This window comes from Haliaeetus albicilla, chromosome 27, assembly GCF_947461875.1.
Source record: "Haliaeetus albicilla chromosome 27, bHalAlb1.1, whole genome shotgun sequence".
NCBI lineage: Eukaryota > Metazoa > Chordata > Aves > Accipitriformes > Accipitridae > Haliaeetus > Haliaeetus albicilla.
The window spans coordinates 21,138,301-21,164,568 of record NC_091509.1 but is presented as its reverse complement, the minus strand read 5'-3'; the positions used below and the strand labels follow the sequence as shown (position 1 = coordinate 21,164,568).

Below are 26,268 nucleotides of genomic sequence, written 5' to 3'. Positions count from 1 at the left end.
TCTCACACGTGGATATGCTCCTGGTAAGCGGCTGTGCGTTAGGTTTACGGTCCGACTCGAAGATCTTCGGGATCTTTTCCAACCGGAGTGATCTGATGATCCTGCGAGCCGTTCCCGTGCCCTGGGGACCCCGGCTGGTGGTCCCTGCGGTTTGGGGGGGGGGGGTTCGTACCCCCTTCTGCCCAGCGTTTGCGGGGGGGTGTGGGTCCTGCCTTCCCAGGAGGAGAGGGGGGGCTCCGAGAAACGCTTCTCCCCTGCCGCCGGGGTCCTTACCCTGACCCCACCTCCGTGCCTGCCCCTGGGCAGGGCTCTCCCTGCCCGCTACCTTCGCAGCCTACAAGTACCTCCGGCACCGCAGGAGCGGGACGGGCTTTTCTCCGTGTCCGAGCTCGGGAGAAGCGTCCTGCCTGCCGGGGGAGCGGGGCGGGGGGTCCAGGTAAGCCTGTGCCGGGGTTTATGGGGGGTGGTCGTGGGGAGTGGATGCTCAGGGGGGTGGCTTTGTCCCTGCAGCCCCGGCAGAGGAAAGTGCAGCCCGAGGGGAACGAGCGTTCGCGGTGATTGATCCCCGTTCTGTAAATTACACTGATTGGTTCTAATGACTGTAACCGCGCGCAGCCGTCTGGAAATGCTTCGCTTCGGAGAAGGTGAATGGGGGCTGGCGGAGGTGGGTGGCTTTAGGAATGCTGGAGGGGGAGGAGGGGAGCGAGAGCTGCAGCAGCAGCAAAAAAAAAGCCATTTAAAGTTCAGCGAGCCCTCGAGGTGTTCGGAAAGCTTTACCGAGCGGCCTTCTCTCCGAATTCCCAGAAAGTCGTGCCGCTGGTGCAGTGCAGCCCCGTCTGTCTTCTACACAGTCTCGGGTGGGAGAGGAGGTGGTGTGGGTTGTGTTTCTTTGGCATGTTGCTTCTAATCCTGTGTATGGTGTTAAAGGCACACTGGCAGATAAGGTGCTGTTGTCTGCTGAGAGCAGAAGAGTTTTTAACAATGGTTTTATCTAACCTGATGTTATTTCAGTGGTAAAAAGCATTCTTCCATAGTTTAGAGTATGTGGAATTACAGTACTAAAACAGTTTGGATGTGTAACAATGTGGTTTATTTATGCTGTCTTCAGCAGGAGGGGTTTTAATCTTTCTGTTAATTTAAAGACCTGAGCTACATAATCATTTCCTGCAAAAATCAGAGGGGCAGTAATTGCCTGGACCCTTCTGTTCCTGTTGTGCAGAGACCTGTTAATAGGATTCTTCTCTCAGAAAGAAAGGTCTCCTTAGCAGCATTTAATGTCAAGAATAAAGCAGTGTCAGGTAGAAACTGGATGTATTTCAAAGAAGAAGTGTATTCTGAAGAATTCCAAACTTAATTCTAGAGTGTTCGGTGTTTTGCAAAATATTTGTAAAGTGATGTATTTAAAAAGTAGAGACACCTACAAATGGTATACACTTAAGTGTGAAAATTAATGAGAAAATATCAAAGTTAAAACTTGAAAAACAATATAAGTGTGCATTTAGAAGACAGAAATCCAGGTTGAATAAATAGGGGAGGTGACAGAAAGAAAAGTATCTTCAAGTGTGTGTGGGAGGGAATCACAGAAGACTTTCCAGCCATTTACAAAAGGTGAGAGAATATACAAATGTATTTATTCATGAATTTGCCTGAGAGGCTTTTTGTATGCTCTGATACTGTTTCTTGTTTGGCCTTATTTAGTGCTAAGGTGCAAGTCCAAACATGCAAAGGGTCGGATTCATCCTAACAGGGCTATTCAGGCCTGCCAGGGTCCCGTTGCCTGCATATGCAGTGCAGGGCAAACTGTGGAAACTGGAAACCACATCCAAGCATCCAGTGAAAGGAACTTCAGGACATGACTGGAGAGGGCCTGGAGCGTGGGCCGCTGAGCTCCCCTGTGCCCCGGAGGTGTACCTGCCCTCCGACCAGCCACAGCCTCTCCATCTTAGTTCTGGCTCAAAGTTGAAGGATGAACGACTATAGCTGTACATGCTACCAGCTGTTTGGTACTTTCAGTTCCTCATTCTGACTTGGCCAGAGTTTTTCATCTGAGAATTTGCATTCTGGTTGTTTGCTCTGCCCAGGATTTTGGGGAAATGAGGACAAAATGAATCCTATATTTCTAAGAAGCAGCTTAGGGAAAAAATTATGTCTTGCCTTTTTTCAATACTCCTGACCTGCCACTGAACAGCTTTGTTTCCCACGCTTTGGAGAAGCAAACTAAATTCTGTTTTGCATGAGTTTGCATCAGGGGTGTGCTTTTTGTTGTTCTCTCTGAAAATCTTCCCAAGTCTGGCCAATTAATAAGTCTCTGAAATATGCACATGCTTTGATTTTTTTTTTTTTTTTTTTTTTTTTTAATTTTTTTTTTAGTCACTTAAATGTCTGAAGATTCTGTCCTCAACGTACTGGAATCTCCAAGAGCTTCCAGTCATGGCTGGGCTGACTCTGTGCCAGTCCCAAAACATAAATGAAGATGCTGCCTTTGACCCGTGGCTTCAGATGATAAACCAGATTGTCACCATCGTGGCTGGTTCCAGTTGGCCTCAGCCAGTTTGGAGCTAAGAGCTGGCACTGGCTGAGCCTGCTGTGGTGACTTGATGGGATAGTTGCTAGCATAAGACAGTGAAGATGGATTTGTAAAGTAATTGAAGGGTGGGGCTGACCCAGAAGTGGAATAGGAATTCTGTGAGTGTTCTTTTAACATAATTTCATATGTATAGAATTTTAATGCAGAGTGAACAAAAAGCAAAGGGGAGAGGGGAAAAAGTACTAGTCATTGTTAGGTCCTCTTTATTTATAATGTTTTCCTAATCTTAGTTATTAAAACGATGTTTTAATTTCAAAAGTTATTTGCAAAGGAAAAACTGTGTTAGAAATATCATTGATGTAAAATTTGAATGTATCTCATAAACTTTATTCTTTGAAAAATTCCCTCTAATTTCTGTTACCTGGGATTTCATCTTTTTGGTATTGTGACAGCAGCTCACTGTTTCTGCAGGTATCGTGCAGAATATTCTGGAGATCCAGATTTCCACTGCTTGTGCTGGAAGTGTTGGCCAAGTGCAAGGCACTACTCATTTCAGTGCCTTGAGCTGATGCCAGTAGCTGTGCACTCCCCACCTAAGGCGCTCTGCATTCCCTGGCTACCACCCTGCTGTGTTTCAGCAGAGCTTTTTGCTCTTTTTTTCAGTGTACCATTTGCACACTCAAACAAGAGAGAGTAAATGTAAACTTTCTTTAAACAGGGGATGTATTTATCTCAAGGGTGTGCAAAAGATTAATTGCTTTGGATATTTCCTGCCTGTTTGTTTGAGTCTGATTTAGGTCTGATTCCAAATGGTAAAATCAAGGTAAAGATGCCATTTACTTCAGTGGGCCTTGAAAAAACTTTTTAAAGAATAGCAACAGAACTTAACATTATGTCAAGTTATGTACATCTTTAAGAGTGAATAAGTGTACTTAAGTATTCCATAACTAATCTGACAAGTGCATTTTCTGGTGACCTAGAAGATCCTTCACTATCAGGAGGGTGATGATTTTATGACTCCAAGTGGTTTTATTTTTTGGCATTGAATAATGCTGGGTGCCAAGGTGTGAGAATGAGCATCTGACAGTCTGACTTGGAAGTAAAATCAGTTACACCAATACTGAGGATGATGCTCCTGCTGATTCAGTGGGTTTCCTGTTCCTATGGTTATACAGTGCATATGAAGCCAGAATGGGAACCAGACGTTTAGAAAATTATGCCTAAATACAGTCTTGTACATCCTCACAAGTGATAATAGATTTACATTTTTTTGCTCTGTCTGCATGCATGGGAGTAGACTATCTGTCTTGGAATGAGATTTATAATTTTTTCTTATGCAAATTAACAGAGTGCCTATACTTGCTCTCATAGAGATGCATCATTCTATAAATACAAGCATGGCCTGCCTTCCAGTCAGAACAGCGGTTAGTTCAGGGAGGTATTGGGTACAGGATAGAACACGTGTTTCTTGTGCCTCGTGTCTGTCTAAATGACATACACGCTGGCTGAATTAGCTTGGGGATCTGCCGTGAGCCTTTTGCTATCCCCAAAGACTCCTCACATCTGACACTGGAAGCACTCACAGAATAATGAGGAATGACAGAAGGTGGTCCAAGAATGAATACTTTCAGACTACTGCATAGGAGTGTGTAAAGTGTTTGAGCTTGGAAAATCTTCATACAATGAATGAAGTGCAGAAAAATGTGCAAAGTGAATGAATGTAAATAATCAAATGAACTAATCATAAGCAACCGTAAGTTAATGGACTATTTAAAAACATGGACTTGTCAACAATAGACAAGGTCAAATCAAAGTTAAGCCAACCAGATGCTTTCTCTCTCCTTCCTCTCTATTCTTTCCAGCTCACCATCTTTTGACAGGCATTTTATTTGTCTTTTTTCCTGTCTTCTGTGATGTGACCAGCTTCCATCAGCCCTCAGAGATAAACAGTAACAGTCCTGAGGCTGCTTTAACCAGCCCTTTAAGTATCCTGGAGTGAAGTCGATCGGACTGGGACAATCTGAGGACCTGTAATTTATTCAGCTTTCTAAGCTGTACTTTCCCTGTTCCAGGATGAGTTCTTACACTGTGCTGGTAGTTTTCATTAATGACCAGAATGACCAGCTCATTTTTGGCTTTTTGAACAAAGACTGTAGCCTACTTAGCAAGAATGCTCTTCCTTCTCACTGAGTCAAGAATACATAAAATTAAACTAATAAAAACAAGGGAATATTATTTTGTATCTTGGGCTTTGAGATTTTGTCCATTTCTCTTTTTGCCTTAACAGCCCCTGTTCTCCTGCTGGCTTTTACTGTGTCTGCCTGCCTGGGCTGCAACTCTACCTTGTCACTCTCTTAATTCCAAGCCCCAATCTTTTTGTCAAAACAGGCCCTGACTCCCCTAGTTTCCCATCTGATCTTTGTTGTCATCTTCATCCTTCTCCAAATTGGCATTTCTGGGTTTTTGGTGCCTCCCAGTTAATTTACTTTACTGGGTCCTATTTCAAGCCTCCTTGCTAGGACAACCTTACCATCATTTTCCCTCTGGTCTACCAGTCCAGCCTCAATACACTTTTACTCTACTATATTCCACCTGATTCTAGCTCTTCTCTGAATTTGGTGATTCCTTTGGTCCGCCTGACTGTGATCCAAGCAGGACAGAAATGAGAGCACAGCTGAGAGGTGCTCTGGTTTCACTAGTCATGGATGATGCTGGGCTTCCAAAAGAAATTCCAACAATAGCCTTGTAAGCTGTGTATTGACTGCATGGAAACTTTAATACATGAATTTATGCAAAGTGATTGTTCAGGTATTTAAATTCAGCCCCAAATTTAGATTACTTAGATTTCACAGATAAATCAAAACCAAGTACTTGGTGCAGTAGCTATTCCTTGCCACATTTTAGTATGAGCTCTGAAGGACAAGAGCTACTGTTTCATAAAGGATTGTCAGAATTTGCTTTTAACCTTGAGAAGACAATGTATTATCCTGAGACTTGTTCTTAAACAGCTGGAACACTTCATCTGACAATTTAAAAAAAGAACACCCAAACCCCATGGACATATCTCCAGCTGGAATATTCTAGTCAAATGGATAAACATTTGTCAGAATAAGTACCTATAGCAGGACATGTGAAACAATGCTGATATGCACAGGACCTTTCTAGAATACACAAACCTGCCTGTTTTTCATCCTGAATATGAAATTACATCTTTCCTCTTTGGGAGTTTATTCTTGATGCAGCATTCCATGCATGGAGCTCTATAAGATTATTTCTTGGATCATGGACTTTTCTGCACCTGTCCCTGTTACTATATAGGCTTCTAGCTTCAAGAACAGAGAAGGAGTATGATCAGAATTTGAAAATAATATCTTTTTGCTATTAATCTGTCCAGGAGTAATTATGCATTGGGCTGTCCACTGAGCCTGTATCTAATAACATTTCGATCCTGGTTTGAAGCAAATGTTTCTTGTTAATTATTTTTTATGATAACAAAGATAAATCAGCAAAAGGTTTTTTTGGTTTTTCTGAAAAAAGTTACTAATATAAAATTACAAATAAGTATTTATTTTAAAATTGTCAAAAAACTTTCCATGAGTTGTAAAACAAATGGTTTAGATAGTCAACATAGTCTTTGAGCTGAGTTTTGTGATAATCTTAGAGCCTGTAAAATGTAGAGGTTTGACCCAAGGGTTTGTCGTACTTATATGACTAATTACCGTAAAGCTAATCTCTGAGTTTTTACTGTTCTGTCTTTGAAATGGTCACATCATGTTGCATATTTATTGATGAAGTTGAATTTTCTGGTATCAAAAATACCACAAGCTGTTTTTACAGGACCATTTGTAGAAGACTCAAGAATGACTTGACTTCATATCATATATATTGCAGAAATCCAAGCATTAACAATGTAATGCTGCTTGTATGCTACTGACACTATCAAAATTGTCCTGAGAAGTGACCGGTGTCTGTTTTCCAAACTGCCCCATTCAGCTCTTCACCCAATCAAACCTTTTAAGGGAACAATATTCCCGGTACCACAAGGTCTGATTTAGGAGATTTATACAAGTCCTAGAATGTGGTGCCCACCCCACTTCGGCATGCTCAAAACAGCAGCGATGTGATGCCCCAGGATCTCAAAGAGCTGGAATTCTCTGCTCCCTCAAATGCTGACTCTGAATCTCGAGCGGGAACAGCTTGGCTTGTGTCAGGAATGTTTGTTTCATCGAGGCTGAAAGGAGGTCATCTGTGCCGATTCCCCACCATGGCCGTACGCACATATTCCGCATTGCTGAGGGATTTATGCATTCAAGGGTCCATCCAGCTTAAGATCAGATGAGCTTGTATGATTTGTATTTTTGTCTAATCCAGGCATAGCGTGGTCTTTCTGCGTATGGCAAGTGTGCGGTTTGCACCTGTCCCTGCCTCCCTCCTCTTATTCCTTCACCTGTCCCTGCTGCTGAAGACCATTTGTAGAGGAAGCTCTAAGACAATTTAATTGTAAGATTGTAGGGGTAAGAGTGCTGTCCTCACAGTGTCTGCTGCTTTAGCTACTTCCAGTGCTGCTAGGAGACCTCAGTAGGAGTTAACCACCCAAGGAAGTGTCCTGCTTTCAGGTGCACATTGCAGCCCTTGCCAGGTTACATGCTGTTCAGTTACATTGCTGACTATGTCCACAGTTTGGTGGTTCTTTGATGGTTTTGCATGTCCTGAATACCTTGAAATAAAATGTTTAATTTTGGGTGGAATTGTAACATTTTATTTGGCACAAAACAAAAGCTCATACTTTTAAGGTTTTGGTAGACAAGCTGAAAAAGTGATTTTGATATGAACTGAATCAATTCTTACTTAACCAATTCAGTTGTCAAACTGAAAATATCTATGATGGGACAGCGCCAGAAAGTTGTTCCTGGCAGATCTTGGCTGGCAAGGTTTGTGTCTCTGACGCTTCTACCAAAGTGAAGTTTTGAGTTTCCAGTCCCAATCTCATGAGATTTCTCTGCAAATCCTTGACTGAAATAAGTTGTTTAACTGGAGAATATGACTTTCTCAGTAAGCAGCATCTGTTCCTCGGGAAGCTCGGCTACTGTTTCTGCCATGTGGCATTTTCCAGTGAGGGCTGAGGAGCCCCACGTATCAGACAGATGCAGAACCATAATCAAGCTTAGAATTACATGGGTGAGAGCGATTCTGGGATGCTTCAGTCCCTCCTTGTCCTTCCTTTCGAACCATCTGCTCTCCTTTTCCCTATGGCAGACTGATCTCATGCACTAATGTAGAGAAGATGCCTAAATCCATATTAAGGCCCATGGTAAGCGGCATGGTTCCTAAGAGTTGCTTCTGTGATATTTCAAAGGTGTCTTGGGTGGTGTTTCAGAAGGGTCAGTAGAACCTCTTCTAGCATGCTAATGGAATATGAGCATACTCTCAGGTCTCTTGGGCTTAATGATCTGAGACCATAACCTGAACTGACCTGTGAAAAGGCACCCCCAAAGCTTGCCTGCTGTGTGATTATCGAAGACAGGAAATCTGGTCTAGTCAATAGAGTAGGGAACTGCAAAATAGACGACTTATTCTCTTTCCACTTTTGCCATTAACTTACTGCATGAACGTGGCTAAATTGCTGTCCATTGAATAGCTTCCATTAGCTCTATGTCTGAGAAGTGTTGAGTTCAAAGGACCTTTATATATACTCATATATATATATTGCAAGTAATTTGGCTACATCTATATAAAACAGACTGGTAAAACAAGAAAGATTTGGTCATATTAAGTAAACCTTTCCAGGTTTGTGGGGTTTGTTAGCAAATTGTCAGTCATTAGATGAGACTAGTAGAATTTCACATTGTCTATCTAGGACAATTGCTTCTTTTAATACATAAAATCAAATTTTAGAAGTGGAGATCAGTTGTAGCATCTTATGTATCCACTTCTAGGAATTTCTAGAACAGACAACTTCTGTGATTGCTGTTTTCTATTAATAACTTCTTACAACTTTACCACATTTAAAACATCTTGAAATTTGTTTCTAAGTTTTTTCTGTAGTGAAAACTCTCACAAAAGCTGTTGTGAAATTTCCAGTGTGCATAGCTTGCAGAATAAGGTCCTTATTAGCAGAAAAGGCTCATAGGAAAGAAAATGTATGCTCTCTGAAATATTAATCTTAAATGTAAAATGGCTTTGTATATTATTCTGTCATCCCAATGCATTCTGAAGTTCAGGGAGACTCCAGAATTTAAATGATTAACTGGCATTTCCAGACTGCTGGCCAAATGAATGCTTACCAAATGTGAAGCTATGTGATTAATGAGCCGGCTTTGCTTGGAGACCTCCGAGACTCTTTTTAGTGTTTGATTATTAGAATAATATTGCTTTTACTTGTGAAAATATGTGTGCTTAAGTTGTGTTGCAATTTTTTTTCAAAAGCTATATTCAAGAGACATTAGTTCAGATCCTGCGGGTTTTATGCATTTATAAGCTTTGCTACAGGAAGCAAAAGCATATGAGAGAGAATAATGACTGATAACAGGTATTTCTGAACTGAACTGTACTTAATGCCCAGACCTTCATGTTCTGTATCTCTGTTGACCCTGTGTAATTTTCGCCTGAAAAAACCCCACACGCTGCTGGACCAAGCTGCTGGCAGAGTCTGCCGCTTCCTTCGCTGTACGTTGGTTTATTTGGGAGCATGGCAGAGCTGCCTCGCTCTGTATTTGGAACTGAATCGTGTAATGCTCCTTTTCTGTATGACATCTAATGGCTACATTATTTATTTAGCCTCCCTGTAACAAAGACACCATTGTACTCGAGTGTTGTGAGAGAAAGCAGAGAGCCTGCCCCTGCCTTTGCCGTGTAACTCTATCGACATACCACCAGAAGCCCTTGTTATTTATTTATTTTTCTAAGTGCAGAAAGAGAGGAGCACATACCTGATGACAAAAGAAGGCAGCAGCTGGCATTTCTGCTCTTCAGCCGGTCCCTTGTCCCAGGGGAACCATAAAGTCCCTCTCTCCTTACTTCTCTCACGTTTTACAATGCTTTAAAGATAAACAAATAGATAATCATTCCCTTGGGAGTTGTTTATTAGCACCCTGCACTATTTAATACTTAGATACAAGTGTGACTCCTGAACAAATTTTTTAAATGTAGTGACAAGTCTCATTTAAATTCTAGTTTTACAGTTATCTGTGAAAAAAGAAAGCATACAACTTCTGACGAGTGACACATTCCTGAAACAGAACGCCCTGTTTCTTTTTTGAATGCCCTTGCATTTAGGCAATATAAAGAAAGAGTTTTGTCATTGATTTGAGTGGAATCAATATCACACTCGAAGTGGATTTCTGGAAGGCTCCGAGTGCTGGGTACACCTTGGTATCTCAGGTACCGCACCACCACGGGCACACCCTCTGCCATTAGCTCGGGTGATCGCAGATGGGAGGGACAGGCCCTAATGATTTTTGTGGTTTGCACCCAGACTCTGTTTTATATCGAGGGAAGCTCGGCACAGCGCTAACACCGTAGGCACGAAGTGACTTGGGATGGATTTCCATGTTATGGCACGAGCTGCTGGGATGGTTCAGTGCTGCCGAAATGCAGCCGTCCTGTCCGGCAGCATGCTCCTCTCCTCTCCCCTGGCATTGACTTGACCTTCACCCAATTCCCCTGTGAACTCTTTCAGCTCAGTAAACCAGCAGAAAACTAAATAAAAACCCTGAACAGCTTCTTAGCAAACAGAATTAGCAAACTGAATGAACTCCACGGAGTCCAGCGAGTACTAGAGCTGCAGCAAGGCCCGTGTTGGGGATAGGAAAGAAAGAAATGGGAAGAGAAGGGGTGAAGGCAATCTCCCCTTTCAGCAGCAACATTGACTCAGCTGCATTTCCATTTAAATGGTTTGAGCAGATTCCACTCTGAGGCCCAGGGATTTTGTATGAGCCATACAAAATGAAGTTCAGCTGGTTTGAGAAACAATATTAAACAGTAAAATTAAAACTACTTATCCAGGCTGGTACAGCCCCTTGATTCAGACACTAAAATGTCCCAGCGTTGTGTGATGCGGTGTTCTCTAAAGATTTTTCCATGAGTTCAAAGAGTTCAGGCACTGGTGGTACACCATTTAAATATGCTGACAACCTAGTTTCAGTTGGGAACCTTGTTCAGCTAGATATTATTTTATTTTTCTAATGAGGCTTTCAAATACAATTTGATTATTCTCACCGAAAGACCTACCATTACATATTTTAGCAGGGACAAATCTTGTAACCTTCCTCAGTCAAAACCCCCAGTGAAGATTTATGTGAGTAAAAGCATGGCTGTGCTGTTTGGCAGCAATACCAATTTAAGGTAATTTTTGGCAACTGTGCTTTCCCCAGTGTACAGCTGCTTGCTTCTGCTCCACACTGCAGCAGAAAACTCTACTCACTGCAACTGCTGATATTGCTGTGAGTTGGGAAATTGGCCTTAAAATGAGCATGAGCAAAGGAAACTTCTGTAGGTTGCTTTGGCTGCAGAACATTTTGTATCAAATCAGGGCCTGAAGGAACACGGGGACCTGTCTTTGATCCACAGTACATCAGTATGACTTAGAACAATAGTAGTGGCTTTGCGTTACCTTTCTTTTATAAACTATTACCAAACAATTAACTAAATAAGAGGAAATGCTAAAAAAATATTACGTTTGCTGTAATGTCTTGCAGAAAGATTTGCTCCTGTAGGAATTACTAGATTCTAGTGAAAAAATAATCAATATGTGTCTATAATAATACTGAGTCCTCTGCCCTGCTGGCTGGTTTGGGTACTAGGTAGGGCAGCCACATCTGTGAAGTCTGGGATTGATGAAATCTCTCAGGGATATTATTTTGTTGATTAGGCTGCTGTTACTTGGATAGTTTTGGTGGGTAAAACCCAGGATTTTTATTTTTAGTTTGTATCTGTGCCACCATTGACCTAGTTTTTGAAGCCAGTAACTCTGAGCAGCCATCTGTATCCCAGCTGATGCCAAGTAATGAAAATAACACTGAAAGGTAATAGCCCACTGGGTGATTGGGGGGTTTTATGGTAGCATTTGCTGTTTGTGTTGCTTCCCCCTTTTGAATTTCTCTTTCCAACACCTAGTAAAAAAGGCTGGGAAGGCAGATGCACAGGGAGCAGCACTGCGGGGCTGGAGGGGGCTCTGATTAGCCCTGCCTGGAGCTTTTTACCTGTATGTGAGATGGCCAAGGAAGCACCGAGGTACCTCTGGTTTTTACTTTATCCTGCTACCTTGAGGGTCTCACCTTAGTAACCAGTGACTGATTTGGTGTATTTGGGGCTGTGCGAAAGAAGGCTGACACAGCCATGAGAAATTATTTTAGTGTTATGTTTATCTGATACCCCTATAGTCTGTAAATGTTTTTGTGATGTTGGTACTGTATAGCTAGTAGTAAAAGGGCAGCAGCAGGATGCGAGATGCTGGTGAACGGTGAGCAGACATCTCCCTCGGTTGTTGTTGATCACTGATGTTTTCTGTGTTTTATCCAGAGTTACAGGTCCTTGCCTTCAGGAGCTGCCCACAAGTGCAGAACACATCCTAGCGATGCGCAGATTAAGCAGAAGATCTGTAAAGTAGCATTAAGAGGCAAGTTTTGGCCTGTAATCCTAATTATTGCTTTTCTACTTCCAGGCAATTTTGTGCAGTGACTGTGGCAGTGTTCAGAAATGAAAGGCATACTGATGGCAACTACTGACATCTTTATCTTGAGTATTATGAGATTTTATGCATCTCTGAAAGCATTAGTTGTAAAAATTCAAGGACTCCTTGAAAGTCTTAGCTCTCAATTAAGAAATCCACTATGTATATCAATATTTCTGGTTGTGAAGAAGAGTTTGAAAACATAACTTAAACGCACTCTAAACATTTAGGAACCCAAGGACAAATAAAATGAAGCTCAGCTCTGTTGTTTTTACAAAATCCTTTGATTGTTTTTACTCTTGGCCCTGTTTGTTATTGTTACCATGTAAGTTTATAGATAACAAACCTAAGCATGCTTTTTCATGACTTGTAGATCTCCCGCAAATGCTTCAGTTACTTCCTACTGCGGATGAATGAATGGCAGGTGTACTTGTGTCTGACACGACAGTCATGTTTCTGCCTTGGTTCTATCATATTCTCTGATTCTAATGTATTGTAGTGTTTTAATTGCCAAAAGCAGCTGTAAATTCTCTCTTTTGGGCTCTCTCCATCACATCTCATTCAGTCGTTATTAGTCATTAAACATATTATCGCATTTAAGTTGGGGCAGGGCTATGGTTAAACCCCATCTCTCAGGAGCGCATTCTTCTTGCTGTCCCTCCTGAGCAGCTGGGCTGTTCTGTGATTGAATCTGAGGCTAGAGCAAAGGGCAATTATTCAGCCCAAATCTACAGCACTTCATGCAAAGGCAGTGGGAAGGTTTAATTGTTAATACTTGTAAAACATGGATTTACTGTGACAGTTGGGGCCCTAAAGGAGCTCTAGCCCTGCTCCCTGTTAGCTCTGCCTAGTATTTCATGTGCTTGTGGCTGCACAGTCCTCCCCAGTTGTAACACAGCTGAATCCAGCCTTGGAACAATTTGCCTTTGTGAGATACAAATCATTAGAGCTGTGGACCATATATAATATTTAACAACTTCTTTACAAGTCAACTGGTTTATAATTTAGGAGGAGCATTTGTAGGCACGTGATTTATCTTTCGAAATAATTTTATAATTGGTGAATGCTATTATTGTATGCATAGTACTGTGTATTATTGCAAGTAACTGGTAAAACTTCTGCTGGTTTAGAGCTCCAGGTTACACGATATTGTGCCGACAGGGCCATTTGCCTGAGGCTTTGCACTGTTTGCAAAGTTTCAAGTGATTTGCTCCAAGCTGTTGCTGACACTCTCCACACTGCAGAAGCTTTCAGCACCCTCAGGTTAGGAGGGAAGTTGCATTTGTTTCTGAGAGTCTCACAGTTTCTAATGGATTTATCCTAACAACAAGAGTGGCAAGAATAGTGTTGTTATCCCCAATATATATACAAGAGACACTTCATTTAAGGGGCCTTGAACTTGGATGTCTGTACAGTTCTTGTCTGGAGCAGTCAGGAGACTGAAGCCGGGCACTGTGCTGTGTCTGGAAACGTCTGGACACTATCTTAATTTTATTATGTTCAAATGTCTTTAAAAAAATCTCATCCTAATATAAGGGCCAAACCTTACAAAGATCTGTGGCAAATCCCAGAGCTAAACTGAACTCTCCAAAGTTAAAAGCTTCGCTGCTGAATTCAGCTATCCCCGCTGTGCCTGGGAGGGGCAGGAGTTAGTGCATTAACCCGCTGAGGCGTAGGGTGGAAAGATGATGACTTTGGCTTTACTTATTTTCTCATGTGGTATGTTTGAACCTTTATTATTCATGTAGGACTAAGGTCAGATTTGTTTGCAGCACTTTAACAAATCAGTCATCTCGACATACCTGCACAAAACTTACTGTTACAAAAGAAATGCACAAAACCTCCTGCGCAGAGAAGGCATGACCAGCGTTGCCAGCTCTGTCCCCAAATGAGAGCTTTGCTCGTGACCTGGTAGGAGGAGTTGCTTAGGTTTGTCTTTTTCCTTCCAAGCTGGCATCACGCAGTGCAAGATTTTTTTTTCTTCTCACTTCTCGGACCATTGGAAACGGTCCCGTTGCCTCCTGTTGCAGAATGCTTGACTCGATCAGATACCAAGGCACTGCTTTGTGAAAACAGTATTTAATGTAATGACTGAACACTGAGTTAGTTACTGAGTAACTTCCTGGGAGCCCTTCTCTATCACATTATGTGCTGGTGAAAAAAAAAAAAATTAGACTTAGGGATGGCCTATTTGTGTACAGGATTTTGAAGAGGAGCCTGGATGGTTGCTTGCAGAAAAACCTCAAACGACTCCTCAGTGAGCTGTATTCCAGAGGCTCCTCTGTTCTCCTCATGCACAGGAGATGTGGAGTTGAGATTTTTCCCAACAAAATGATCCCCATCCTCTCCTGCTTCTGCTGTTCAGTAAACCAGGGATGGATTCTGAACTCTCTGTGGTGGCTTTGGCACTGCCCGGCTGGAGAGAGCGGTGAAGCCAGGCAAAACCCAAAGGCTGAATCTGCGTCCCACTGGAGAATAGTTTACTCCTTGCTACCATGTAAAAATTGAACGTAGCCACAAGTGAGCAATTATTTGTGTAGGAAATGTGGAAGGAATCCCCATCTCTCCCTTGAGAGATGATACATAAGAACAAATCGGAGAGCTGTTGCCTGCATGGCATTATCCAGTTGGCAGCTTAGTTTGAGGAAAAAAATAGTGGGATAAAATCGGCTTATTTTTTAAGCCCAGCTGAAAACTAGTGGGAATTCATCTCACCAGATAAGGATGTTATAAAATGTAGTATCAGGCTCCATCACATATATTGGGAGGCAGGAAGGAATTTATCGCAGAGGCTTGAGTTGATTCAGAGTCACACAAAATAGATGAAAGCCTCAATCTGTGTGCCTTCTGTGGTGTTTTATGAACAAAACACTTAAACAAACAAAACAAACCCCGCCAAAAAACCTGCAGCATATAAAACATAGCTTCAGTGTTTCCTTGAACTGTATTAACTTTTACTGTACAACCTTTTTTCTCTCCCCCTCTGAAAGTCATACATAGTTTTTTAGGAAAATCAAATTAACTACTTTGTTGCATTAAATCTAACTAATTTCAGTTTGATTTAATAAGCTTTTGTCTAGTAGTGCTTCTCGGCTGCCCCAGAGCAAGGGCTCTTGGCCAATGTACTACGACCCTGGGCTGGGGACAGCAAAGGACAAGGTGCGGTGGAGTGAAGGATGCTCCTCTGGTGATGCCGTCCTGGTGGGATGCACAGGAGGGAAGTGCGTTGGGTCCTGGGGGGCGAGGGCCTCGCCTGCTCTCTGCGCTGTGGCCTCGGCAGCATCGGCATGGAATTTTTCAGTTGTGCCCACGCGGGAGTCGTGGCCACTGCCCAACAGCTCAGGCAGAAAAAGCACTGTCGTTAATAATTGACTGGTGAGATAATGAAATAGTCGAGCCCGCTGTTTGCTTTTCTTCCTTTTCCACTGCCACCGTAATGCTCTGCACAGTGGAATGTAAAAAACAAAGTGCCATTTCCACCAGTGAGGCAAAGGGTTTGGATATGAAAGTTACTTGTGCATCTTCAATGTCCGTGCTGTGCGTGGAGCCGCCCGCTGCCTCTGAGATGTCCCGGTTGTGTGGCGGGCTGGGTGAGAGATTGGGAAATCGCCTCTGACATGGTATGAGTTGCATTGAAAACACTTCAGATTCTGATGATTACAATTTCTTATCCACTGTCTTTCAGATCCTTTGCAGACATAGCTGGAATGTGGGTCTAAAGCATTAGCTTTTGTTTTCTAAAGAGAAAATTGGAGGTAGAAAAACTGAGCTAGCTATACTTACTGTGAAAGTGTATTCAGATCTTAGAGGTAACGAAACTAAACATCTTTTCAGTGTGCGTGCATGTATTTCAGATGGCTGTATCTGGTATATATTGTCTCTCTGTAATTCAACAGTTGCTGTGATGCCTATCTGTGTTATTTGCTTTATGTGAGCAAAGAATGAAAATAACATTCTGGTCACTCTGTGTTACTCCTATCTTGTTTGCTTTAAATCTGGTAGGAACGGTGATTCTGCTGCTCCGTGGTCTAAGTAACTGCTCCTTAATGTCCGGATAAATGCGTGTCTTTGGGGAGGGAGGGAGGAAGGTTCAGTAAAATCCTGAGAGCAGACCTTTTTGAGGGTCCTTGGACCTCACAGGGTTTAATGCAGAGTTTGTATGATGTTATGTGGTTTAAGTGCTTCCAGGTGCACCTGGCCATGCCCATGCCAGTGGGTGCTTGGGGCCATCGTGGCAGCAGTTTACAGGCAGTTTGTGAGGTTGCCACAAAACAGGAGGCACGGAGTGTGTGCTTCAGTGCCCAGCTCTGCAGAGCCGCTGCTCGCACATGAGAATGATCATTAGAGACATTTTGCAAGAGCACATCCAGACCCAGGCAGTGGAGGTGGCAGGAGAAGAAAGGGTAACATTGGAAAATGAAGTGTTGTGTTTTCCATTGATCCTTTCTCCCCACCAAGGACTAACTTGGCTCTCGGGTTTCTTCCAGAGCATCTGCTGCCAAAGTCTATCTGCTCCCATCCAGAGGCACCCTTCTGTAACAGTCAGCAGGAAAACAGGTGAAGGAGCAGGATATATCTTGGAAAATATTAAAACCACATTTTGAAATGTTTAACCTAGGGTTGCAAGCAGCCTTAAGCACATGTGATTACACAAGGCTGCCCGAATTTCAGGGCTTATCCTCTGTATCTCTGTGTGTGAAAGATGACATTTTTCATAGGGAAATGCATGAATGTAACCAAATAATTGAACAAGGGCAGAACTGAATTCATACCAGAAAATTTTATCATTAAAATGGTAAAATTATTAGTGTGTAAGGGACCAATCTCACATCTGTGGTGGACATGAACAGTCTAGTGTGTCACCTCTGGTATGACGGCCAGTCTAATGCAAACACAGGGGCTCTGCTCTATCCTTGGGTGTGCAGATTAGGCATTCGTTTGCAGAATTAAGAAAATCTAGGTCTGTGTTAAATAGAGAAGGTAAGAGGTCTGGCACTTAGACGTTTTTTACAGAGAAAATAGTTACCTTGGTACGAATGCATGTAATGATCCTCCAGCATAGGCAGTGTTTAAGTGGCGAGGCTGATGATGAAATGCAGGGTATGGATGACCAATTTGGGAACTTGAAGGTAAAGTTTCCATAGACAGCTTGAATGTAGAAAGCCATATCCGAAAAAACCCACACCTTTCTATTTGGATAGGGACTAATTGGCGTGAAGTGTTACGGACAGGAAATTGCTTGGTCTCTCGTTTATATGCTAACCATGTGATCCTCAAAATGACACTTCCACTTCTCTCTGTTGAATTACTCGCGTATTGTCAGAGGTTGAGTGACTGCCCTGGCCTTGGCTGGTTTGTTGAAGTCTCTCTCGTTATTGCTCTCTAAATTTATGCTTTCCCCAGTCATTTTCCCCTGACATCTCCTGTGAATTTTGCAGCACATCTGAATACTGTTTGCAGACCAGGGGTTTAATTTCTGCTGGTGATTCTGAGCAACTTGCACCCCATCATTAAACCTGTACTAATATAACTAATAGATATTTCCAGCTGAGTTTTAGCTGCTAATACAGTTTCTCATTGTTTATTATGGGAACCAGTGATAATAATGTTTAGTGAGATTAAGAATAAATGCTTATGAATTCTGCCCAAATGAAAGATATGGGAAAATACTCGAATGCAATACTTGCCAAAGGAATGGGCCAGTCTAACATATTATGTCTTGTATATATTTGATGTTTTTTCTCTTATTCCAGTGGATTGTTCTGTAGTAACTGGATATTACATTACTGTCTCCTTCAGCCCAAAGGCAGGCACAATTATGTTTAACATCTGGATGAATTAGACTGAAAACAGACATCCTCTGGAAAGGAATAGTTTCTGTTTCTTATGTCAAAATAAGAAAGCTAAAGAGCTAATAGCTTTTTTAATACCAAATTAATCAATATTAATTCATAATCCTTAAGTTGTATGTAGGAAAATGGAAGTGCTAATATCGTTTGCTAATTACATTTTAGACTGGCAATGCGCTATGAAAGAATGGAAATGTTATAAGCTTTATTGAGTGTAGTAAGTTATTTTAAAAAATAATTTGTATTTAGGAGAAGTGCTTAGGAGGCAAGAGTGCTGGATTCTGTTCCCATTTTAGGACTCTCAAACAATTTTATGGTAAGGCAAATAGTCCTACTGGTAGTGACAGTATGTGATTAAAGTTTGTAAGATAAACTCTGAGGTACAAGGAGATTGTTTTGTTAGGTAAAGCTCCATTGCCACATCTCTGCTTTCTTTCTCTATTTTTCTCACATGCTCAGTCTCCTCCTCCACTGAAGTCTCCACTGAACCACCTGTGTTCAGTGGTTATGGAGTTTTCCAATTAACACAAGCTGATTACTGTGCTCTCCTGTTGTCTGGGAGAATCTGGGTGAGCCAGTTGGCTGTGCCACTCCTCCGTTCTGGGAAAATCTGGTAGGATTCTCTGTCCAAGGTTTTACATGTAGGTAATCACTAGATGGGAATGACTTTGGGAATACAGTGAAGGGAGCGAGTGTTTCTGTATCATTCATGAAGTTCATAGCACACAGTCTAAAGCTCGCCAAGTTCAGCAGAAAGCTTCTCATTAAATTTAAGGAGCAGAGAATAAATTGTTTAGTCCATTTTTATTACATCTAAAGGCCATAATCTAAATATACACACACATACATATATGGATATTTTTATACATAAATAATATATATAATCCCACTTGATTAGGTGGGAACTGGACACTGCCCTTTACCCAGCCCAGTGGCTCGGATCAACCTGGTCTAAAGCTGGAGCCGCAGCAGCAATGTTTGTTCTCATGGCAGTTTTTTCTGTGGAAAACATAATTAACAGCACGGATAAGTTGGAGTCTACAGTCTCTTTCTGTCTGGGCTTCTTGGACTGTAGTGACAGAGCTATCCATTAAGCTTCTGAAAATAGTTTTATGTTATAACAGAAGAAAGCATATATAACTGCCAGAAAACCACTATTCTTCAAAAGATAAAATGACTTGATGGCATTTCCTAGCCAGCCAACTCTCACTCATAAGTTTGAGTGAGAGTTAGCTCTCCCAGAGCAATAATAAAAGTCCAGGAAAGGCAAATTCTGATCCATACGACACTGTGAATTTGGTTTGGGATGTGTGGCAGTTGCTGGAGCTGCCTGTTATAAGCACTTGGCTTTTTCTAATTACAGTCCGTTAATAAGGGACATGTTTTTAAAACTGTCTTGCACAGAGTGCTAACCAACTTTTACTGTTAGTTATACTGGAGTCAAACCACATGTCCATGAAAGGAGATGTTGAACTGGATTTCACCTATTTAGGGGCCAGTTTCCTCTCATGTGGTCTTGACTTGATGCCTAAGCTGTGGGAAGCTCAGTGTAGTCAGTAGCAGGGCAGGGTGACTATGAGAATTTTATTTTTCTCTGATGTTTCTTGGACAGCCTTGCTGGCAAGCAGTCAACAAGGTGGAAATGAGAAGACATCTTCTGAGACTGCTCTGACCACTCATCTATGAGCACATGCTCATGTTGCAGCTTCCCCTGTTCCTGGAAATCAAATCTCATTTTCCTTGCTATCTGTTAAAATATGATGGCTTATCCCTCAGGGAGAAAGCAGTCCTCTGAATGTGTCCTGATCTATTTGAGATTTCTTGCCTATCTATTTGTACTGAGTCAAGCAGGGGAGAGAAAAGTAGTTTTCTGCCCTTGAAGAGCAGCCTTCTTCCTAAACCTGTCGTGGCGGGGGGGAGACTAGTAAAGGCTTTTTACTTAGTTTGAGTTTTCTTCTGTGTTCTCTAGGCTACTGGATATTATATAATAATTCTAAAGGAACGTGTCTGAAAATGAACAGTATCATTAGGTTTTTTTCTTCCTGAAGTTTTCAGTTCTTTAGAGTCTGTAATTCTTTAATGCTCTTGAATATTTTTGAGTCTGTTCTTGCAGCCTGTAAAAGCACTATGGATGGTAAATTTATGGCCTCAAATGAACTTGATTAGATTTAAAAAAAAAAAAGGAAAGAAGGAAAATTGTGATGAAGTAAGAAGGGTTGAAGTGGAAACAATTGGAAAGAAATGCATATGTTTGGGATGAAGCTGTGATTTCTGGAAAAAGCGTTTTTTTGTGAAGTGCTTCAGAGGTAGAAACAAAAATAAATGTTTGGTGTTTAGTAGATTAGGGAATCATGATGATGGAAGCCAAGAGAAATTTTTGAGGCTGAATAAGGAAAGTCAGGGAATTCAAGGACAATGGAGAAGTATGTGGCGGGTGACTGCTCTAATTAAAAGGTCAGACTCTGTTGGGTGCTCAGAAGAGGTCTCTTACAGGGCTGTGAAGAATTGCCAAACCTGATCTTCCTCATTAAATCCTTGGCCAGAGATTGGACCATGGTTCTCGGGTCCAAAAGCATTTTATTTGGGCCACAGCTTTTCGCCAGCTAAGCATGCATGTTATTGTAATGCCAAGCGTTTGTGTCCAGCAGTGGATGTCATTGCTGTATGGGAAATTACTCCAGGGAAGGTGTAGGATGACCCATTCTGGCATCGTGGCTCAAGGAAAGCTCCTATGCTAGTCAGCAGGAATCTCCTCCTTCTCTAGAGAGGTAGGCATAGCTGGGTAAGGAAGTTTAGGAAGACTTATCTTCTCCCCCCCCCGCCCCCCCCCCCCGAAAAGGGATATTGAGATGCATTATTATTTTAATCCTCCTCTAAATTACTCAAGACAATTCCACAGCTCCAGAAAGCCTGAAGTCTGTATCGATGTTTTTACTGGAAATGTTTACATTCCTCAAGCTATGGTGAAATTTATTTCTGTGCACACAAGGCATAAACCTCATCTAAATCCCATTTAGGCTCTGTTTTGAGAATGTCTGACACTTTGACTTTCCCTGGCTCCCAGTAGCAGGGTAAGTTTCCCACTGGGCCTGCGTACGCCAAACTTGAAAGTTTGTCCTTGGGTTCTGATGTATATTATCCTTGGCAACCGTTAACTACCTGCATGATAGTTCTGGAAATTGCACTAAATGAGAAATCTGGTTTTAGTCTTCAGAAATCTTTGCAAGAAAAATACAGATTAGCAGAAAGTGTGTTTTCCAGTCATCTAAAGGGGATGTCATCTGATATGTTCTCTTATGTTGCCTTCCTGTTTGAAACCTAAAGCTGAAAGTCCTAGGGGATAAAATTGTTGATTATAGGCTAGAAAAATAATAATAAAGGGAATGTATCTATTTAAAAAAAAAAAAAAAGGCAGCAGCTAAGAGAGAAACAGTGACTTTCAGAGACGCTGGGCACAAAGATAATCAGACAGCCACACTTTCCTGGATGTAGTATCCTTCCATTTCTCTCACCCTTTCAACAATCATGTGAAAGTGATGGAATTTGAAGACTTCAGACATTTGTCTGGAATTTCTGGATGTTTCACAGTCTGGTCAAAGGAGCAGCTCTTATTTCCAGACATCTCATGTCTCAGTAAGACATACAGTCACTGAGAAAGCATGGGTCACCCATGTCATGAGTGTGACAGATTTCTGTCCAGGAAGTCCTGGATGGAGATCTGGGAACCTGTGCCGGATCAGCAACCGATGACCTACAGCAGGTGTCTGTGATACCAGAGACTCTCTACGCGCCCTCCCCAAAATTTCAGACTCTCCAGACTTCCCTGGGACAGCCAGTAAGGTTGCCTGCTAAACCAAGAGTCTCACAGATGATATTTTGGTCACAGTTAGATCTCATGGTCCATGAAACAGATGGGTCAGGTGCTGCAGACTGTGCAACTGATTGGAATCTGAAGAATTTCGGCTAATATTTACATGAGGTGTTTACCCTTTGATAAGAAACAGGTCATTCACAAACATGTACATGACATAATGTTGGTAGGTTGGTCACGGTGTTTGCTTTGCATTTCACACACTTACTGTTCTCGTTGCTTGGAGAACAGTTGCATATTGTAGTTTGATATGGATTAATAGCTGTGTTTTGCCCCTTTATTTCCATGGAGCCCTTTGTTAAAAAGGGCAGTTTTACAGGAACAGATCTATGAAGTTTTACACAAGCCCAACATGTTAGCAGGGTGTTGCCTTCATCTCCAGAGTGTTTTGGAGGAGAAATCCTGTCGGTTTTCCAAAGTTACAGTTCCTCACCCATAAACACCAATAGCCAAGTCTCAAAAGAAGGTTTGAACTCTGCTCGTGTTTATTAAGGAAGATGCTCATTCTTGCTTCTCTGATGGAAAGATTGTGTTGGAAAACTTTAAGGGAACTGCACAAGTCTGCAAACATACTGCGTGGCTGTGTTCGGTGCCGGGAGCTGTTTCTCCTAGGTTGTTGAGGATAAATCAGAGACTTGATAAAGAAAATACATGTGTTTCAGATGGGTGATGCATTGTTTGGGCAAGCATTGTATATAACTGCAGGTGAGTTACAGATTAATTAGTAGTACCTAATACAATCTAAATGAGGTCAAACAAGAACGAACTGTAGGTAGAAGAAAGCTTGCCCTTAAAAGACAGGTAACTTGTTAACTGACTGCAGTCTAGAGTCGCTGATTTTTCTCTGTACAAAGTTAATTTGCCAGAGCCATGAGGCTTTGACCTACTAAGTTGATTGCAAGGAATTCAAGATTGTGCAATACAAACCACCTTTCCCTAGAATTAAGAGGTTGAGGTGGTGGGTGGTATTTTAACAGTGGTCTGTGGGAGACTGGAGACTGCTGCAGGACTTGAACCTGCACTGAATGCTCAGGGACTGTATTTGATAATGTTTAGGTGAAGTTTCAATGCAAGCAGTGGTACCTGAGCTGAGAAAATGTACAGCATGGGCTGTAACAATGTGAATTTCTTGGCACTGCCTTGCCACTACTATTATTTTTTTTCTGTTGTTATTATGGGGGAAACTTGGGACAAATCCTGTTTTGACACAGAAGACATCATTATCTTAGCCCAGAGACAGCCCAGCTGCGTGTACACAGAGTCCTGTGTCATCTGTGTTTTGTTCTTCCTCGGCCATCAGCCTGCTGGGAAGCATTAGACAAGTCCCGTTCCCTACGGATACCCCATTTCTCTTCCGTGCTTTTGTTCATCTCATCTCTGTAGTTTGTCAGATCTATAAAGCAAAGAGTGTGTGCTTTATATTTGCAAACTGCTTTGCATAGAGGGCTGTGCTCTGTGTAGGGTATCCTAGGTAGTACTGGAGCAAATATAATAAATCAGCGGATAGAAGTCAAGTTAGCCTCTTTTTAAACAAACTAACAAACAAAACAAAAAAAAAACCAGCTTTTTTTGGACCTTAATAGGTCCAAAATAACCTTAATAGGTTGTTAGTGGCTTTATTTCTTCCTTGGGCATAGAGTGACACATTGTTAATACACTTCCCTTCATCTTCTGGTGTTCTTGGTTCTCATATACTTTAATTTAACGTTTTTCTTTTTGCTTTCAGAGGTTTACAATTAAAATATTGCAAGCCTGTCTGGAATGTGCACGTTGTATTACAGCCTTGCCAGAGCATTTCTAAGACCCGCAAACAGTGTAGTCCATGAGGGTCCTGTACCACCTACCAGCAGAGGAGAACAATAATGTCATTGTTAATGTCAGTTAAGTACATCAGTGGTTTTTTTTTACATGTGAAAGAGAAGGCAGTTTTCACATAGTTCTTTAAACACATTGAGATCAATGATTCTGCTTTCAGGGTTTAGGAAACATCTCCAAAAGAAATATGACAGATTTTCCCTAAGATGTGTTTCAGTATCATATTATTTAAATTTTAGCAGAGACTTCTGGAGAACAGTATATTACTTCAGTTCTTATCATTTTTCAGACACTTCAAGGATGTGAAATTGCAAACTTGGTCTTACGCAAAACAGATATGCAAAATGTGAGCCATGGTAAGATTGGGACCAGAGGGCACCCAATGCGGGGGGAAGTCCTCTCGCTTATTTGGCACTTCTCCACAGAGCAGAAGGAAAGGCTGCAGGTAGCTCCAGACAGGTGACGGGAGAGACTGCAAAGGAGGAGCAGACAGAGGAGGGAATGTCCCACGAGCTGCAATGTCCTCCTGCACCTGGTGCAAACATGGACTTGGTGCTTGCTGCTGCTATTTCCAAGTCAGATGTTCGTACCTCGGTCTTCTTAGATGTTGAAATTATATTTCCTATTATTTCTGGTATCATCATAAAAAGTTGAGACAAAAATTCTTCACTGTGTTGCTGACCTCACTGTAAATCATGAACAGATAGCTTGAACGAGAGGAAATGGCCTCAAGTTGCGCCAGAGGAGGTTTAGTTTGGATATTAGGAAAAATTTCTTCACCAAAAGGGTTGTCAAGCACTGGAACAGGCTGCCCAGGGAAGTGGTTGAGTCACCATCCCTGGAGGTATTTAAAAGACCTGTAGATGTGGCACTTAAGAACATGGTTTAGTGGTGGTCTTGGCAGTGTTAGACTTACAGTTGGACTCAGTGATCTTAAAGGTCTTTTCCAACCCAAATGATTCTATGCTTCTATGAAATAATGGAGGAAAAAAGATCTTGGGAAACACTGGTGTAGGAAACCAAGAGAGTACCTTCATTGATATACATAAACCAAAGCACAACTGTTATTTAAATTCTACACATAGCCATGAAAAGTTAGAGCCAAATTCTCATCATAAATCAGGGTGGCTCCATCAACTTCAGTGGAACAGTGCCAGCACATCCCAAAGACATGGCTCGGTCTATTAATAGCAACAGTTGAGTAATAGAACTGCCTGGAGAGGTTCTGGCTGGTACAAAATTTTGATTAAAAAAACAGAGACAAAAATGACAGAGGAATCTGCCTTCTGGTTCTCTTGTGGAGTGTGGCTCCCGTGGGGTTTGATCCTGTGCACCTCCCAGCACCTCCAGAGACCACCAAGCTTGCACAGCTCAGTGAGACGCAGCAGTGACTGCGGTGGTCCAGGTTTTCAGGTGCAGTCTGTTCATTTAGATAATGTAACAGCACTGTGATAGCAACTGTGGTACAGTCTGATTCTGCATTTAGTGTCAGTGCAATCATTCTCTCAGCTGCTTTTCTTTCTTTGTAGCTTCAGAAAATCCACAGTTTTCCTTTCACCAGATATCTAAGGATTTTATTGCTTTAAATCCTTCAATCCAGCATGGTGAAAAGGATGGGGAATGTCCGTCTTCAGCCATTGATGCTTTGTGTTTCCTATGTGACCCTGTTATTCAGGGATAGACAATTAAATTTCACAGCTGCATTTTAGATCCTCTCTAAAGAGAGAAAGAACTTCTCCAAGTGTTCTTGAGTTGGTTTCTTACTGAATTTCCAAAAAAGCCTAGCAGAAATTCCCACTGTGTGGTGTTATGCTGTTTTCATTTCCCAGAAACTAGTTAATTTATTGTGCCCCACCAGTCCAAGTTCCCTTTATAGATTAACTTGTGTGTTTTGGCTCCTATCCATCTCTTCCTTTGGCTCAAAATGAATGATACCAGGACTGTCTTTGAAACAAGGCAGGAATGTGAAGTTTTTTGATTAAACAGCAACATCACCCCTGAAACCGCTCTTCCTGCCAGCTTTATGAGGCCCCACTGCAGAAGTACGGTATTGAGAATGGCAGATGAAGGTCTGGCAAGTTCAACCTTTTTGAAGAAATTGGGCATGTAATATTCTGGTAGGATTTGGAAACAGTTTGCATCTCCTCAGATGGTGTGTCACTGGAGCAGCTTGTCACTGAAGGTTTTCAAGACTGTTTGCTTTCTCTTAATAACTAATCAGTCTTTAGAACTGGTTTAAATGAGAATTACTAAAAGGTCACTGGCTAGCACCTATCTGCCTTGCCAGGTTCAGTCTTTTATTAGGGGCTCGTCCTGCCTATGAGTGTGTCAGAGGGGCTTGAAGCTGGCAGAGGTGGTTGAGGGGGTCACAGTTAGTGTGACCATCTCCTGTGTGTCTTCTGTTGGCCTATTTAAGCAGGCTGCTTGTAGAGATCTCAGTTGTTAAACAAAACCTGCATGCATCATCTGTAACAATCAAAGAGTAAATGTCAAGTGCTGCTGATAAACACAGGCTGTTTTCTAGACTCTGCAAAAA

At 41.9% G+C, this 26,268-nt stretch overlaps 1 protein-coding gene across 4 annotated transcripts in view; it reads left to right on the top strand.

Annotated features, from left to right (window-relative positions):
- The first annotated feature begins 301 nt into the window (after nt 1–301).
- The window catches only part of SHROOM1 (shroom family member 1), a 39,866-nt gene continuing 13,899 nt past the window's right edge, over nt 302–26,268 (top strand). For 2 of the 4 annotated variants that reach the window (XM_069772825.1, XM_069772824.1), the window contains exon 1: nt 15,579–15,817. The gene's annotated coding sequence lies outside the window, so the exon portion shown is untranslated. Of the gene's footprint in view, nt 437–15,578; nt 15,818–26,268 lie in introns of those variants that run through there. The other 2 variants (XM_069772826.1, XM_069772823.1) reach the window with 2 other exon arrangements.